Source organism: Lasioglossum baleicum, chromosome 1 (genome assembly GCF_051020765.1).
Source record: "Lasioglossum baleicum chromosome 1, iyLasBale1, whole genome shotgun sequence".
NCBI classification, from domain to species: Eukaryota; Metazoa; Arthropoda; class Insecta; order Hymenoptera; family Halictidae; genus Lasioglossum; species Lasioglossum baleicum.
The window spans coordinates 16186478-16204548 of NC_134929.1; the positions used below are offsets into that span (position 1 = coordinate 16186478).

An 18071-nucleotide genomic window follows, 5' to 3' on the forward strand; every position below is an offset into this window, starting at 1 on the left:
TGATTAACTGGTTTGCATGGTTTAGCGACTCTAAACGGCGTTTCCGTTGAACGACACCTCCGAATTCTTCAGTTGAAACTATTGGAAAAAGGCTCAGCGCAACATCTCTACCAACAAGCTCATATTTTGTTTCTTTACGAGGATTAAGAAAGAATTACCGATCGTTCTGCGCAGATTAAAAGTAGCATTGCTGGTACAAGGTGCAATTCAATGGTTGAGAACGGCGTTCGGACGGAACCGAGCTCATAAAGGGTGTTGTGCTACCTCTGGAACGATTATAGCTACGCCGTGGATGTTTACGTAAATTCGCAAGTTCGCATACCAATTTGTAAAAAAAGAAAATCGTCGCTCCCTCCGCTAGGTGGCGCTATAAACGCATGAATATACGTAAACTGCGAAAGTTCGTGCGAAGTGCGAATCCACGGTTTTGCAGAACCGTTTAAACAGGCTGATATTAAATTAAACTCCATTTTCCTCGTTAATGGCTTCGGTGCATAGAGAATAAAATAAAATAGCATTCAACTATTTTAAACTGCTCGTTTCGTACACGCTCGAATACTTTTATAGCCTCGTAAAGATTTTCTTCGTCACCCTCAATTTTCCCAGAAAATCGACATTTTCCTTTTTCATTCATTCTTTGTGAAACATTTACCAACATATTTGGGACATTCTTCTGGATAAAACGAGACCAAACACGACACAATTCGGAGCATGTCTGCTTGTGCAATTTACGCTTTAGAAGAGCCTCGATTATCCGAACTGATAGCTGAATTCTCGATTATACAACTACACGTTTCATACAAATTTTCAATAGAAATCAAGAGATTTAATCTAACACTGTAATGAACAGTTCGGGTAGTTCTCCAATTGTTCAAAAGTTATAACAAAATCTCACTGAATTTCTTGATCCAGACCACTGAGGGTCGACGCGGTCGGCGAGGTCACAAAAAATACTAGAACTGTACGGTCTAAGAAACAGCACGGACCCGAGGGTCTCTCTTAGATCGAGGCTTCACTGCGAGTAAAAGTTACACAATTAAAAACAAACAAGTATTATCCTTTTCGATGCTGTTAAGCTAGAACCACGGCGCGTTACTTGGGTAGTAGAATATCGCATTGGTTCGAATAGGCATCGATACGCTTGTGATTTAGTTTTTCCAAGAATGGCTACGTTAATTAACGGAGTTCGTTCCCGTCGTTCCGTGACACCCTATACACAACGCCCAACAGATTCTCGCCACAGATAGTTGAACAACTTACGGCCGAAGCAGCAAGAATTATTGGAACAGTGCATACGTATTAGTTGGAACGTTCTTTCCATACTAGGGGAGTTTACGGTCGGAGCGGCAAGAATTATTTGAACACTGTTTATATCGCGATCGCGGCCATTGCCGTGCCTCCAAATCCTTCGCCGCTACTTACATCTGTTCACGGAGTTCCCCGGTCGTAGTACCAGGTGTATCGGAAAGATCGGCGTCATTATCGTCGCTGTTATCACTGTCCCGCGGGTAGCTGATAACGAACTGGCTCGACAAGAACAGTTAGTGCCGCGCTTGTTCCTCTGGAACATGGACTTTGTTCATGTTTGTGCGCGAAACACCTATCGCCAGTAATAGTGTTCCCGTCGAGATCGACAAATTGATCAATCGTACAACAAATGCCGCTATTTACAATTGTGTTTTGTACAATGAAAAAGTGGCACGTGTTTGTTAATTTGTTAACTAATTAAAATCGAATTGAACAGTTTAATTAGCAAAGCGGTATAAGTTATCACAACAATAATCTCTCCTGACAACCTTAAATCCACATTCAGAAATATACAGTGTGATACACGACAATGGTAAACGAAGACATATAGACGTCAGAACAAACGCGCAGGAAGTAACAATTTATGCCTGGGAAAATGCTTTTACTTTTACCTCGAACTTCCTTATATTGCAGTCGTCAGATGAGGAGGGGAAGCACGAATTGAGGGGAAAAGTCTTACCATCTCTCTATCAGGATTAGTCACGTGGCCCTGTGATACATGCACGACAGAGACGAAACGAGCGTGGGGAAACGGAGTGGGGTAACAAGTCTTAATCTGGCGACTAACTAGATTTTTACGAAAAAAAGCAAAAGTTCCATTATTTTTGGAGACTACCAGTTCGCGTAACGCCACAACGAAGGGTTTTCCATCGAACGAACCAGGATCGATGCTGTTGAAGCCAATTAATTCCGTCTAATTAACATCGTGCAACGCCAATTACGAGCTCGTTGGGTCATAACTGCGAAGAGTCGCTGCACCATTATCCCGGAAATCGTTTAAACAATGGTAACACTTCTGTCGCAAGTGTTCTGCACATTCTGATGCACATCGACGACGCGTTCTCGTGAAATCTTGCGATCCATTTGTGGTTGTTGCAAACGAACGAGTTCGTATGCTGATTATTGCATTGAAGGACAAAATGGCCTACCTCTAGTTGCCACGAGTGTTCAAAATTCTTTTAGCCCGACGTAATTCGGTGCACAGAATCGTTGAGAAGCGCAGTGTACGCCACGAGGCCGCGATAATAAGAAAATCGCCAGCATCGACGAAGAAGAATGCAAACTATGGGGCCGATAAATCATCGAGCAGCATCTCTCCGTGGATGAAACTTTCTATAGCAGACATTCATCACCGGGGAACAAATATTCACGGGAAAATAAAGAACGAATGAAGCCTATCTCTCTCGGATTGCCTTCGAGTGGTGGTTTCCACTTATCTCGAGCGGAATAAGGGAACTGGAAAGAGTCGAAACAGTTCGGAACGAATAATCATCGGGAACAATGTCATGCAGGAAGAAGATAGACTCGAAACTATGGCTGGACTACACCCAGACGGTAAGAATCGATTGTATTCGTGCATCGTGATAACGGTTATCCGTATTGCCTGGACTATGGCGAGGGCCAGCGAACCGGGTTTCTAAGGGTAACCGAGTTAATAAATCGATGAGACGTTATCGTGCAGGATTGAATTCAGTGCTGGTCTCCGAGGAGGGTATTCGCCATTTTCTTTCCCTTTCTTTCTTCCTCCTCTTCTTCTTCTTCATCCTCTTCGCCCCTTTTTTCCCCTTTCTCTTTGCTTTTTCTTCGAGCCTCGCGATTGAGTCACGATCAAGGCCAAAACAGTCGTCGGATACTTTATGCCCCTCGATCCCTTTGTTCCGTCAAAGTGGAGTAAAACTCTCGTATGACTCGGACGAAAACGGGTTTAATTTTTTACTACGACTCCCGCCGGAGTTTAGACACTCCCCGGCTGACTGTCAAACATTTTCGGTGGCCAGTCTGCTGGCCAGTTGATCAATACACTCGTCCTAATATCGAGAACAGGAAACGCAAAGTCTGCCGTGACCCTGCAGTAGCACGGTCTTTTCTTTCCAGTGACCGCGATAATGTTTCATTTAGCACGTTGCAAGCATTTAGTTAAATCGCCGCCGTAGTTGCAATATTGTGTTACGTGCAACGTGTCCTCTTGTACGATCTGGAACGAGATATTTTCAGAGGAAAACTGTAAACTATCCAAATATACAGTAAGAAGCATAACTGATTCCACACACTTTAAATCAGAACAACTTTTTTATGAATGGATCAAACTACTTCAATTTCTCTGTAAGGCTAGAAGAATTAGTTTAGTAAATGATGTGTAAAAAATATGTTGAATGTGAAAAAATATGCATTTGGACGGAATTGTGAAAAACAATAGTAAAAATTGATTTTTAGTATTGTTTTTCACAATTCCGACCAAATGCATTTTTTCAACTTATTTATTGGACGTCATTTACTAAACTAATTCTTCTAGCCTTACAGAGAAATTGAAGTCGTTTGGTCAATTCATATAAAAGTTATTCTGATTTAAAGTGTGTGGTATCAGTTATGCTCCTTACTGTAATTAGTAAACTGCGGATTTTATGCATTTATGACAAAAATGGGTATGTACAATTTAAAACAGTGGCCCTATGAAAAAGATTTTACGCCACCAGTGTATAAGTTTCACGTTAATGAGATAATTAAAAGAAGAAATAAATGTTTATTTGGCTCCTGTGTCTTGCAATTGATGCAAACATTTTTTGTTTTGCATAAAGATCCGCAGTCTAATAATTAGCACTCGAATGGTGACTCTGAGAGAGCAGCAATTGCTGTACCATTATTCTGAATATTGTTTATATTATTAAATATGTCAGTATCTAATCAATTACTAAACATCTACAGTGGCCCACAAAAGAGTTCGTAGGCCCTTTAAAACAGAATAACTTTTTTATATTTGTACCAAACGCGACCTGATGTTTTGTAAACAATTAGAAGCATTGGTTTACTAAATGATGTGCAAAAGAAATTTTCCAAAAATTATAATTTACAAGGTTACATGCAAAAATAAAGAAGGCATTTTTTAAAACTTTTTTATTTGGGCTCTTAATGAAAATTTAAAACATGTTTTGTAGATCTATGTTAGTTATACACACGCTGAAAATTTCATCAGTACGAACACTTTTCTGGGCCACTGTAGGTACTAGATAATAAAATTTAAGAAACCATGGGGAATGGAAATATATTCCAGATCCGAAGAAATGTTTAATTTTTCGAGTTAAAGAAATATACAAATATGCAAAGCTGTTGACGAAATGTTTGACAAGCTCCATCAATGAAGATTTCGTTATTTTTACTGAAAAGTATGTTAGAATTAGTATTGAACAAAAATGTGACTCCAGCGAAATCCTTTATCTCGATAAGCAGGCAATAAGATTATCACGCGAATGCGTTTATGCAAATTATAAAGCGATATCATAATTAGACGCCGCTGTATGGCCATCGCCAGAGCTTGATTAAATTATAGTACTGGATAATATTGTACGCTACAGTTACCGAGCATCCTATGTTTAACTAGTAAAATATAGGACAACGTTAAATAGAGAAGGTGCATTACATTGTTAAAAAAGAAAGAAAAAAACCAGTTAATAATAGACCGGCGTTCCGTTGACGCTTCCTGTGTGCCGGCATGCTATAAATCCTGGAATCAGTGACCGTAAACGAACCATTCGGTGTTATCAGTCGTTTCCAATAATTATAACGTGATAAATCATGACACGGAAAAACTTTGTATTGAGGTAAACGTTCAGCTGCGAGATGTCGTTCTACGACCGACAAATAAGACCTAAAACAAATATGAATCAGGATAATCTGTTTCAAATTCAAGTTTCGAGAGAACTTGCCGCTCGTTTCTCATTAACACGTTGGATGCTGATAAAATAACTTTCTCCGCAAAACAAAAATACATATAGAGGTTTTCGATGTTACAATTACTGACCTGCGGATTTTTATGAAAAACGACAATTTTGTTGTGCCAATTACGAGGAACAGGATGAGCTAGATAGAAGATTCCTCCTTTTATTTAATTAATGAATAATAATTAATTCAGTTTACCAATTACTCTTTCGATCCTGTTGCATTCCACGAATTGTAATTAAAGGCACAGTCGAACTTGTTAAAACTGATAATCATTTTTCGAGCAACACGCGAACCGTGTGGATTTGTTAAAAATCTATTTCGAAGGCGACTTCCGTAAAAACCGGATACACTTAGCCGCCAGCGCAAGAAGGTCTCGACGAAGTCGTTACCGAGCAATTGCACAACTATAGCAGGCGGTATAGTTGACGACCAGGCGCCGACCGGTAGAATCTCGTTTTCTAGGACAATCGCGTAGCCGAGAACGATCTCGTTCAGACAAGATCAAGAACGGCTGTACGCGTCGATAACATTCCAACGACGTTGATATCTGGTGTCGTTCTGGAAACGGAGTATGTACCTATGAGGGCAACGGTACCGCCTGTACACGTGATGTTCATTTTTATCTCGAATTGTTTGTTTATCATTCATACCTATCTGATAATCATATTTTTAGAAATTTTCCTATATTCCTTTTGTGGAGAGCAATCTGTTATTAACACCGAGTCGGCGTTCATCGATAGACTTCCAAACCCCTTGCCGTGTGATTAGACCGCGGGTCTTAAAAGGAAAATTGTTTGGGTTAATTGTAAGGAGTGGGAACTATATAATATGTAACTAGCATAACTCTTGATCCTGAAGGATCTCCGGGATATAAACATATTGGTGCAGCCTTCTGGGCTAACAGCTACCTGTGTACCAAATTTCAGCTTTCTATGTCTTCTGTGTTCCGAGATATTTTTGATTATACATATAATAGGAGCATAACTGATTCCACACACTTTAAATCAGGATAACTTTTATATGAATGGACCAAACGACTTCAATTTCTTTGTAAGGCTAGAAGAATTAGTTTAGTAAATGGCGTCTACTAAATAAGTTGAAAAAATGCATTTGGTCGGAATTGTGAAAAGCAATGCTAACAATTGATTTTTACAACTTTTTTAGCTGGCTCAATAACGAAAATTTAAGAAATGTGTTTTGGCTACTGGTATAAATTATATACGATCTGAAAATTTCATTGAAATTGGTTAATTGGTTTACGAATTATAAACGATCAAAAGTGGTAAAAAGGCCGAAAATCTTGAAAAATTGCAATTGAAATTTTCAGGACGTATATAATTTATACCAGTTGACCAGACACATCTTTTGAATTTCCGTTATTGGCCCAGCTAAAAAAGTTGTAAAAACCACTTTTTACTATTGTTTTTCACAATTCCGTCCAAATGCATTTTTTCAACATATTTTTTACACATCATTTACTAAACTAATTCTTCTAGCCTTACAGAGAAATTGAAGTCGTTTGGTCCATTCATAAAAAAGTTGTTCTGATTTAAAGTGTGTGGAATCGGTTATGCTCCTTGCTGTATAAATAAGTTGATAATAATGTGACCGTATTTTTAAACTCTCTCGTTCTACATTTACAACGATTGAACGAAATATTAATGTCATTGTTCCGGATAATAGCTAAAGTATATCCCACGAGAGAGTAACCCCGCGGAGAGACCAGTTTTCGTTCGTCTTTGCGCATCTTCGCCCTAATTGGTCCAAGGATGTGGGGAATGTGTAGTGGAGTGAAAGATGATAGGCTCGCTGCGCCCCCACCATCTTCTAAGCTGCGCGAAACGTGGTTACTCTCTCGTGGGATATACTATAGAACCAATTAATGCTTCTTGTAATTACGAGCATAACTTTCACTAAGCGGAAGTAATTAATGTAATATCTTAGATATTAAGCGGAAAGTGCTTGCACGACATAAAGAGACTGTGAGAGCTGCGATAACAATTATTCTGGAGGAATGCCGGTCCCGCATACCGGTTCCGGATGCATAGTTTCTATTAAAAAATATATAGATATATAATTCAATATACGAATACGAATAATTTCAATTTTCATTCAACATTAGTATATAACATTACGCACACATTATATATACATAACGTTATACGATGTCGAGATCGAAATTATCAACACATTCATATTGCATATCTATGTATATATTTTTTAATATAAATTATAAGTACCGCGCAAACCTAACGCGTATATGAACGATAAAAACCCAGTGAATGTGAAGTGCGTATTCCTCTTTCTAAACCAGTCGCGCCAACTCGTTAGAAATCTTGCAAAATCGGCCGAGTAGCGGACGAAGAATTTTAAGTAGCGGCGATGATCCGATCGCTCAATCCCAGCACGCCGTGATCCGGAAGACTGCTTGTGTCAGCTGTTCGTTACTTTGACTTGTAATGACGTGGTGGGTGGAAACGCGCAGGTTAGTTTCACGGTTTACCTGAAAAAACGACATGTTTCGTTCACGTACGCATTACGTACGGCTTATTGGCGGTCCTACCTGTTTCCCTCTCATCACCAAAGAGACACGCACACACGCAGAAACCGTGAGCAATGCTCGTGTGTGCACACGTGAGCGTGAGCACGCGGAACAGGGCTATGTATTTGTCTTTCCTTCTCGCTCTACCTGCTTTTCTTACTTTCTTCCTTATCCCCGCCTGACACCATGGATCAGGGCTGCACTTAGGATCCTCTTACTCCTGACTCTTTTAGACTTGTTTAGAACATTCATACTGCATACTTATGAACCCGGCATAGGTATAAGATATGCTGTCCACAAATGACGTCACAGGATCTTTCGAAATCTAATTTCGGTTCGGTTGGTTTGGTCCATTATTTTGGTTGATTTGTCATCTATTGGTGTGAAAATCAGTTTCAATCTTTTAGTTATTGCTAATTATAATTATGTCTATAGACAGCGGATCTATATGCAAAATAAAAATTTTCCACCTAAATTGAAACAAACTGGAGTGAAATAGAAATTTTCTTTTCTTTCTGCTAATGTGTTTACTGTTTTAAATTACTCCTACTCGTTTTTATTATAAATTTATGTAATAAACTGTCTACATATAATACACCTCAATGTATTAAATGCAATTTATCAGATATTTATCAAACCTAGCCAAATTAATTTCTAATTCGTCCGACACTACGCGCTACAAAAGTAAAGAATAAATATAAGTTACATTATTCTGCTAATGTTTTTGCTGTTTTAAATCACACATACTTCATGTTTATTATAAACGCATAAAATCCGCTGTCTATAATATACCTCAATGTATTAAATGCAATTTATCAGATACTAAACCTAATCAGGTTAATTTCTAATTCGTCCGACACTACGCGCTACAAGTAAAGAATATAAATATAATTGACATTACATAACTGGGCATTTCAGTTACACAATTGTTACTTTCACGGAAGAAAGAAAAAATTCTCATTTCTCTTCGTACCACGAATAATAATAATTTCCCAAATCCGAGTCTGCAACAACCCTCTCCCTACTCCATTCTTTACTCCCTCTCGGGCCTAACTGTCCACTCTCTGACTGACCAGTTCGTAACCAAAGTTCGACTCGCTTGTATTCGGTCTCCGTCGCGCGATACTAACTCGCCTGTTGCCGCGGTAACTAATAAATAATAACAAGGATATTTTCATTGATACGATGAAACAAAGATTATCTGGTAGTTCGAAGAAATAATCGAAGTGGTTTTTCGAAATTCGAAGTGCAATATGTCAGGTACGCGAAAACGTTCGGTCGTTTGCGTGACTGTTCGGATAGGCTCGGTGACCTTCGGCCGGTCTCGGTTATTCTCGACTACGTTCGTAACCGGCATCCTCGAGGAGGCGACGCACGACAGATGCCTCGAGGACCAGTGACAGAATGTTATGTCGAAATCAGGTAAAATTCAGTTGACTCGTGCGTGATTGTGCGGTGAAATCCGGGTGTGTATTATGTCGGCCACGTGTTCGGGATTTTTCACGAGGATCGGATAAACGTGCACCCCTTCGATCGAGAGAGAAAGGTAACATTGGATTATATATTTAAATAAACCGCACTTTATATAAATTAACTGTTTGCTCTCGGAGCTATTTTTCCTCGAAAATTAAACATTTCTTGCGACCGAGAATATTTCTATTCTCTGTGATTTTTTAAATTGTATGGATACGAAATTGGTATAATACCTCATACAATACATACCTAAATGCCTAGTAATTGATTAGATACCGACATATTTAATAATGCAAACAATATTTTGAATAATGGTGCAGCAATTTTTAATGGTCCCTCAGAGAGTTACCATTCGAGTGCTAAGGGTTAACTCAACAGAATTGATTCGATAACGAGAAAAGCACAAGCAAACATCGACTATTCGTCGAAGGTAGAAAGGACAAAAAAATGGAAATAACAATCTCATAAATAAAGAACATGAATGACCAAAAAAAATCCGTTTTTACCGTAATACAATCAAGAAAATTGAAATTCGTTTGCAGAATACTTTGATTAACCTCAAACTTGCGAAAACCTCACCGAAATATTTCAGCTTCGAACGAGACGTTCGTTAGAAATAAGAAAAAGAAAATTGAATCGCGCGCTCTTATAAGCAGAACAAGTAGGATGTTCAACAGGTTGCTACGACATAGATTATGTCAAAGACACGATGGTTAATGAGAGAAGCGTATGAAAGATTTACACGTAAAACGTGACGCGGACGGAACACATTCTTTTCGTTACGATCCGCCACGTTTCTCCTTCGATACGCTTTCAATTCAACAAGTTCCAGTTACAAGCATTGCAAAGTTGTATAGTATGACATCGATCAATTATATCCGGTGTCAATTCGACGTGTCACGGTTAACTAAAACTGTTACTACGCACACGGTGTGTGACAGTAATAAAATTTGTCGCGCGCGCTATTTCTTCTAATTTACCACGGCGTGTGTATTACATTGTTTGCAATAATGCAGCTTGTCGCAATCGGCGAAGGCTGCAGAACGGATGACACGATTCCGTACTCGCTGTAACGTACGCGCGTGGACTCGTCAATTTAATGAAACCTAATTCCTTCAATGCCATGAGAAAACGATCCGACGATAGAATCCTTGTTCAATCGGCGGCGAATAACCGCTGTCCCTAAAATAACTTGACAAAAATCATTTTCATCAGTCGGCTAACCTCTTGGCCTGCCATTATTGTAGTTGGTTAACCTCTTGCTATATTTTCTTTACAGTTGCAGTGATTAAAATGTCTTTATCTCCACAAATGTCGTAAAGAGCAAAGACGATTTATATGTTGTATATGGCTACATTTATTTTAATGCTCAAGTATTTATTACGAACGAATCAAATTTTATTCCATCTAAACAGAAAGGCGTAACATTTACATATATTTGTTAGACTTCTTCCAGAATCTTCATCACAAGTTTGATTCGTTCAAATACGGGGAACAAGTTAAGAAATCTTGACAAAAATAAAATGGTTCAAATGACTTTCTAACGCCGAGCTTCACAAGTAGCCGGTTATTGTTGCTTTATAAAACTAACAAAATTAAAGTTATTTGAACTTTGTGCGGTTTATTTTATATCTGCTCTACTAAGTATACTTATTTAATTACTTGTGCCACGAAAAAACATCTTTACGATTTCAATAATTATGAAATAAAATATCTGGAACCAGCGTTAAGTCGTCGATCGTGTACGTATCCTTTTGCTTCGATCCGTGTCGCAGGATTTTAGTGAAATTGTGCCGTTCTACTTGCCGATTTCAATACCGGGTGCACTCGGGGTCAGGAGAAATGTGGTTACGTACAGTTATTGCGCGTTTCGTGCGATAATTATGGATCCTTGTTTGCCTGTTACGCCGGCGTGGCGGAGAAAGTGTGTTTCCCAGTTATTGGAGAAGAGAATGCGACGTTTTCGTCACCCGAGTACGTTGACGCGCGATTATTTTTCGCATGGAACGCTGATTTTTATGAGAACGTGCAATGATTGAAAACTGAACCGCAATGGTGGCCGGAGAGGGAAGAAATGTTTGAAGTTGGCTCTCCTGATCTTTACACTTGCTACTTCTGAGGAAGAATTTGACGAACGGTCGAACTGTGGGACAGGTACCAGAAAGAGAGGCAGGCGTCTTGCTGAGCGGTGACGATTTAAGACGAGGCCGTTTGACCTCCAATCCCCGCACCACGCCGATGGACCGAACGAAAAACCGTTGGTCAACAACGGAGAAAGTCGCAGCACATTTTTTCGTCACCTTCGTGAGCCACTTTGTAACCTGAACTGGATACGTGGGTGTCGGATCCTGAGGACGCGTACTCCGCTTCTACTCTATGGTCTATAAGTACGAAAACTGGGACGGAAATGAAAAACAATTATTGTAGAAATGGAAAATTGTTACATCGTTTAATTCATTGTTGTTTACATTGTTAAATACGTTGGTATCTAATCAATAAACTGCGGACTTTATGCATTCATGACAAAAAGGGGTACGTGCAATTTAAAACAGTGGACATATTTAAAAGATCTCACGCCACCAGTCTATTAGTTTCACCTTAATAAGATAATTAAAAGAAGAAAGAAATGTTTATTTGGCTCCTGTGTCTTTAAATCAATGCAAACATTTTTTATTTATTACTACACAGTTAACCCTTATACGATCCTCAGGGTAAAAATTCACCCATTTACTATTTTCGCATACTGTAAAATCATTGATCCCTAAAATGTGACGTTACAAATGGAACATAATTTGTTGATTTCACGTGTAAAGCAAACATGGGTTAATTATTATCCTAGTCTCTTTTATGCAACTATATTCTTGAGGAGCGTATGAGGGTTAAGTATTGCACGAGGTATTACAATAATCTCATATCCGTAAAATGAAAAAAATCATACACAATGGAATTATATCGGATCCTTGTGTAAAATAAGGATTGTCTACCTGAATTCCGACAAACTGGGGTGGAATAGAAAATAATTTTCTTTCTTAATATGTTCAATACATTGAATAATAATAGTATTTGAATTCTTCTAATGTTTAACCGTTTTGAATTACGTCTACTCATTTTTATCATAAATGCATAAAATCCGCTGTCTAGTTATAGCACATGAAGATATTGAAATTCCTCTGCTATGAAATACGTTTCCCTCTGGAATTGCATGATTTGTTTCTACGTTCCTTGGGGATGTATAATTTCTCCCTCACTATACTGACAGCCTGAAAACTTTCGTCCTAATAACTTGGTAACCTTGCAATCAACACAATCTGTTAGCGTCATATAGGAATCACGTATGTAAGATTCTATTAATGGCTACGTTGCGAATTTAATTCTCACGTGCAAGGCAAGAATTTTCACTTGTAACTTTCATAAGTGGCATACTCCGATACAGCAGACATCGATTACCAATGAATTTTGTTGAACAATTCACAAATAAGTTTTTATACTATCTATACATACACTTTTAAATATTAATTTATGATACAACATAATTTTTTTAATAAATTCCAATGCTAGAATAAACGAATAGAAGATATGAATGATTGTGATAGTAAGATTATTGGAATTGAATACAACAAAGCACAAACTTGATGCATAATATGGACAATCATAAAATAAAAAATTGAACAGAATTTCATAATTCTATTCCAGCCAGTAAGAAATAATGCAGTTATTAGGTTGATTATCCTTTCGTCCTACTTCTGGTTGGTATAATTATGCAATCGAATTGAAATAACGCAATTGTTTGAATTCTGTCCAGCTAGATTTCTAATATAGTTGGAAATAACATGTTATGATTGATCGCACGGCGCTGACGTGCTCGCGTTGGCTTAGAATTCTTGGCATTCAGGACACGGACGAGTCATCTGCACTTTCTAGACATCGGACACGTATTCCTGCAGTCTTGGGGGATCCCTTGTGACGTAATGCAATATGAATTCGTAGAGTTGGGAAGAAGGTCAATTAAAAAATCTTCGAACGTTGTGTCACGTTCACTGGAACCGGAAAACGTGGACGAATTTGTTGTTCTCGATGTTATGGTCACTCCGGATATTCACAAATCGAGGTCATGGGTCTATATTGTTTATATTGAAAAGAATATTATTTCCGTAAGAGATTTTTGATGCATTTATCGCAAAAATAAAAGGGTGCAATATAAAACAACAGAGAGATAAAAATAATTCAAGAGATATTCTTGTCAACTTATTCCAATTGTTCGAAGAAGAAACAAATTCTTATTCGATTCCGGCACCTTATAATCGACCTAGACAATTTTTATTTTGCATAGATAATCATTAATGTGCTCCCTAAAGAATAACAGATCAATTCGAATTATGTATTCATATTATTAAATGGCTCTCGTTCCTACACTGCTCTCCACACGTTCATGCAACCAGCATCCTCAAGCTAGAGCCTGGAATAATCGTAAAGTGTTGCATCGTTCGCGTGCTTGGAACTGTTGAAAAAGACAAAAATTGTTCTTCTGGAAACGCGGAAAAAGACACGGCGGACGGACACACAATATGACACGTCGCTGTGAAATTACAACGTGTCCCGGGTGTTCAAGAAAAACAAAGCTTATCATTAGAAGACGGCATGATTTACCATGGCGCAGCCGATAGATTAAAGGGTGTATTAATTGCGGCTGTAACTTAGCGCACAATCGGACGCAGGTGTGTACATATTGCGAGAAGAGGTATGTGGACGGTGAGACGTGGCGACTCTACTGGCGGACTCGAAAATCGAAGATCTCGATTTACTTTCCCTGGCGGCGAAAGAAAACCGCCGAGGAAGAAGAGGCCTGCGGCCGCTCACGGGATACGTTTCTCGCAGCAGCCACTGTAATTACACCGTGTACAGCCGCGAAAATTTGCGGCTTCCTGCGATCCGTTGCTTCCATAAATTTACTGCCGGGCTCCGGTTTATTGCGCCACTGACAACGAATCTCTTTGCCCACCAGTCTTCCTGCCGAACGAAAACGACGCCGCTACGCAAATTTATTGCTAATTCATTGGGACCCGTGCATAAAAATAAGCAAACGCTTCTAGGTATTATGTCAAAGTAAATAGATACTAGACTTCTTATGCGTAATATTTACTAGCACCACCTAGGTGGCGAATGTTGGAAAATCTCGAGTTGGAGGAAATGTTTCGTGGATGAATTTGAAGGAAGTGGAGTCAAATGAAATTTTATTTTCACCGGTAATAGCCCTCGTAAAAATCTTTTTTTTGAGATGTTTAAACGAGCTTAACTTGCTATTATTATAAGCTACTAGAGATTTTTCATCAGAAGCAAAGTTTAACGAGTCAATCTTTTATTATAAAATACATTTAATGAATAACAATCGTAAGAGAAATAGTACAGTCGTTGGCACAGTAAGAAGTAAACGTTAAACATAACTAAACATATACGCAATTATTACATCTGTAGTACAATCCGAAATTAAGTTAAAAAGCGATAAAGTATACTTACTTGTAACGAAAATTTTAACAAAACACTACACTGTTCTGTGGTCATCCGTCGGTCTTACTGGATGTACCAACGTTGCTAACAGTCATACGTGGAACTCTGTTATGAAAACTTACAACGTTGCTTTGAAATATGGATAAGAAGCAATATAAAATGATTTTCTATACCAGGAATTCTTAATATTTGTCGTTTCAATCAAAAGTGCCAATAACTATTGCAGTGCCAGCAGTAGTATAGTTTACCCTAAATCCAAAATAAATGAAAAGACGTACTGAATTCTATCGAATTGTATGTTCCAGGAGTTTTTGAAGACTTTTCATACGCCATAAATGGAGAAAGATCCGCAGTCTGGATAACCAGTCTATTCCAGTTATCAATCACTCACTAGTAACATGTGTTTTTCATTTACAAGCAAAATTACCTGCTTATTTAAAATAAGACAAAACTTTCCCTCCAAACTAATACATACATATTTGGTGGTTCAAGTGTTTGTTTTGATGAAGGAACCTCCAGATTTTGCTCCGATGGTCCGAGTATCTCGAAGTGCAGTAAAAAGCTTGTTATTTAGGTACATTGACGAGGATACTAATCATTTCTCTGATCAGTTATCGATGCATCAAAATAATTTTATTTATTTATTTATTGATGCCGTAAACCTTGTTTGGTTTATATAGCATACATTAGTATAACACTTTACAAAAAAACAATGAAGTATATAACGTAATATAAAGTGAAATTAATGTAAACATTAGGCGCTAAATCCTAATCTTACATTTTTTAAGGAAATTAAAAATAAACATTAGCGCTGTAATGTTTAGTACGCTTAGAAAAAAATTAATAGTGTAGGGAGGATAGTGTTTACGATTGAGGAGCAGTTCTAACAGGTGTCCTCGTTCTGAATCATATTCTGGACATTGATGCATCAAAATAGTATTGCATTTACAAGACAAGATCTTCTATCAGGTAACCCCATAAGCAATTACGTTGTCGTTCTTCTTTATACAAATACTACTACGATTGTTTGCATAATCGAAATTTTTCATTAAGTCTTGTTAATATCTAAATGTTTTGAAGGGTAATCATGTTCACCATCGTATTACACCATTTTGCAACTGAACTACTTTAATATTGAACCTGCCGTGTGAATATTACTCGGTTATTTACAGTTAGTTTTGCAGAAACTCGGTCGCATATGTTAATTGGCGATGCGTACATATTTAAGGAAGCGAAACCGCCGAATGGCGTCGTCCGCAGCGAATATGTTAAACATATGGCTCCTAACGGTTCTATTTGTAATAACGGTTACGGTTCTCTCCGTTATTTACAAATTTGCACATGCGAGAAAAAAATACTATTCTATCCATTCTAATTTTTCTTACACTAACCTACTAAACTATTTGTCAGTTCTGCGAATTAGAGGAACCACAGTTAAATAAAATGACATTTCGTTCGATTTAATTGGAATTCTTAATTCACCGAACTTCGAGGATCTTATCAATAACGTAATAAATAATAATGATAAAGAAACACCTTTATCGCGCGAAATAATGAGCATATAATTAGTTCACGTTGCGCGTTGAACAGAGTAAACAAAATTTCCAATTTTACTAAACTGATGAATCGCAAACAAAGGGGGAGAAATCATTTGTCCGCGTTCAATGCTCGCAAGGGAATCGATTCGACAAGTCCTCGGGCGTGCAATTAAATCGCGAGATGCTAATCGCAGCGAGAAGGAGAACGCGTCTTTTCAATTAAGGAACATTTCAAGGTAACGGAACCAAGCCGAGGAAATTTACGACGCGATTCGAGCCCGCTTCCTGACAATTGTTGAACTTTATTTCACCATATATCGCTGCTATTGTTTCATTCAAATCTATCCTACAAACTTTCAGCGAGGGAGGATTGTGCTGCACGTAAACAGATTTAAAGGCGATTGTAAAGATAGTACCCAGGCTGCGTTTCGTTGAACCCTTTCATACTCGCTTTCAGTAACAAACAAACATGGAGATTACTAAAAATACTCGTGTATTATAATTATTATTATTTCAAATAATATAATGGACTTTTTAAATTCATTCAATTACAGTTTTCAAACAGAGTCATATTAAAATCATTTCTGCCAACATTTAATCTTGAAAACGACAATACCGATCCAAAAAATATTTTATACTCACTTTCAGTAACGAACAAACATGGAGATTACTAAAAATACTCGTGTATTATAATTATTATTATTTCAAATAATATAATTGACTTTTTAAATTCATTCAATTACAGTTTTCAAACAGAGTCATATTAAAATCATTTCTGCCAACATTTAATCTTGAAAATAACAATACTGCTCCAAAAAATATTTTCTCGCTTTCAGTAACGAGCAAACATGGAGATCACTAAAAATACTCGTGTATTATAATTATTATTATTTCAAATAATATGATAAACTTTTTAAGTTCATTCAATTACAGTTTTCAAACAGAGTCATATTAAAATCATTTCTGCCAACATTTAATCTTGAAAATGACAATACCGATCCAAAAAATATTTTATACTCACTTTCAGTAACGAGCAAACATGGAGATCACTAAAAATACTCGTGTATTGTAATTATTATTATTTCAAATAATATAATGCACTTTTTAAATTTATTCAATTACAGTTTTCAAACAGAATCCTATTGAAATCATTTCTGCCAACATTTAATCTTGAAAATAACAATACTGATCCAAAAAATATTTTATACTCGCTTTCAGTAACGAACAAACATGGAGATCACTAAAAATACTCGTGTATTATAATTATTATTATTTCAAATAATATAATGGACTTTTTAAATTCATTCAATTACAGTTTTCAAACAGAGTCCTATTAAAATCATTTCTGCCGACATTTAATCTCGAAAATAGCAATCCAGTTTGGCAAGGTCCGTAGTGATCTCACGATGGAAGAAGCATAGAATAGAGCAGACTTTGAGCCAAGGGCCGAACAATGAATCCCCATTTCATTTCTGCTGCCTCCCCGGATCCTTTTTATTGCTCGGTTGGCTTACCAGCTCTCGCAGGTCAGGTCCTTCCGGTTTTCGTGTTGTCTACACCTGGACGAATTCCAGGGTCCCGCCGAAGTCAGCCTTCAAGACTTTACTCCTTGCGGAGCCAAGCGAAGGTCTTTTCGTCTTTCGTGGTTCCCATTGTTCCATCTCTTGGGTCGTACTAAAAGTCCCCGCTCGCTCTTTGATTTCGTGACCTGCACAGTTCGCATGCATCGAAACGTTTCCGAACATGATCAATAACGACTGTACCGTCAA

At 37.7% G+C, this 18071-nt stretch overlaps 1 protein-coding gene across 6 annotated transcripts in view; it reads left to right on the plus strand.

Annotated features, from left to right (window-relative positions):
* Positions 1–18071, plus strand: part of LOC143209571 (uncharacterized) — an 88356-nt gene that overhangs the window by 55109 nt on the left and 15176 nt on the right. Inside the window, exon 1 of one of the 6 annotated variants that reach the window (XM_076425423.1) lies at positions 3841–9332. The exons of the other annotated variants lie outside the window; for them this stretch is intronic. The gene's annotated coding sequence lies outside the window, so the exon portion shown is untranslated. Of the gene's footprint in view, positions 1–3840; positions 9333–18071 lie in introns of those variants that run through there. 6 annotated transcript variants of the gene reach the window in all.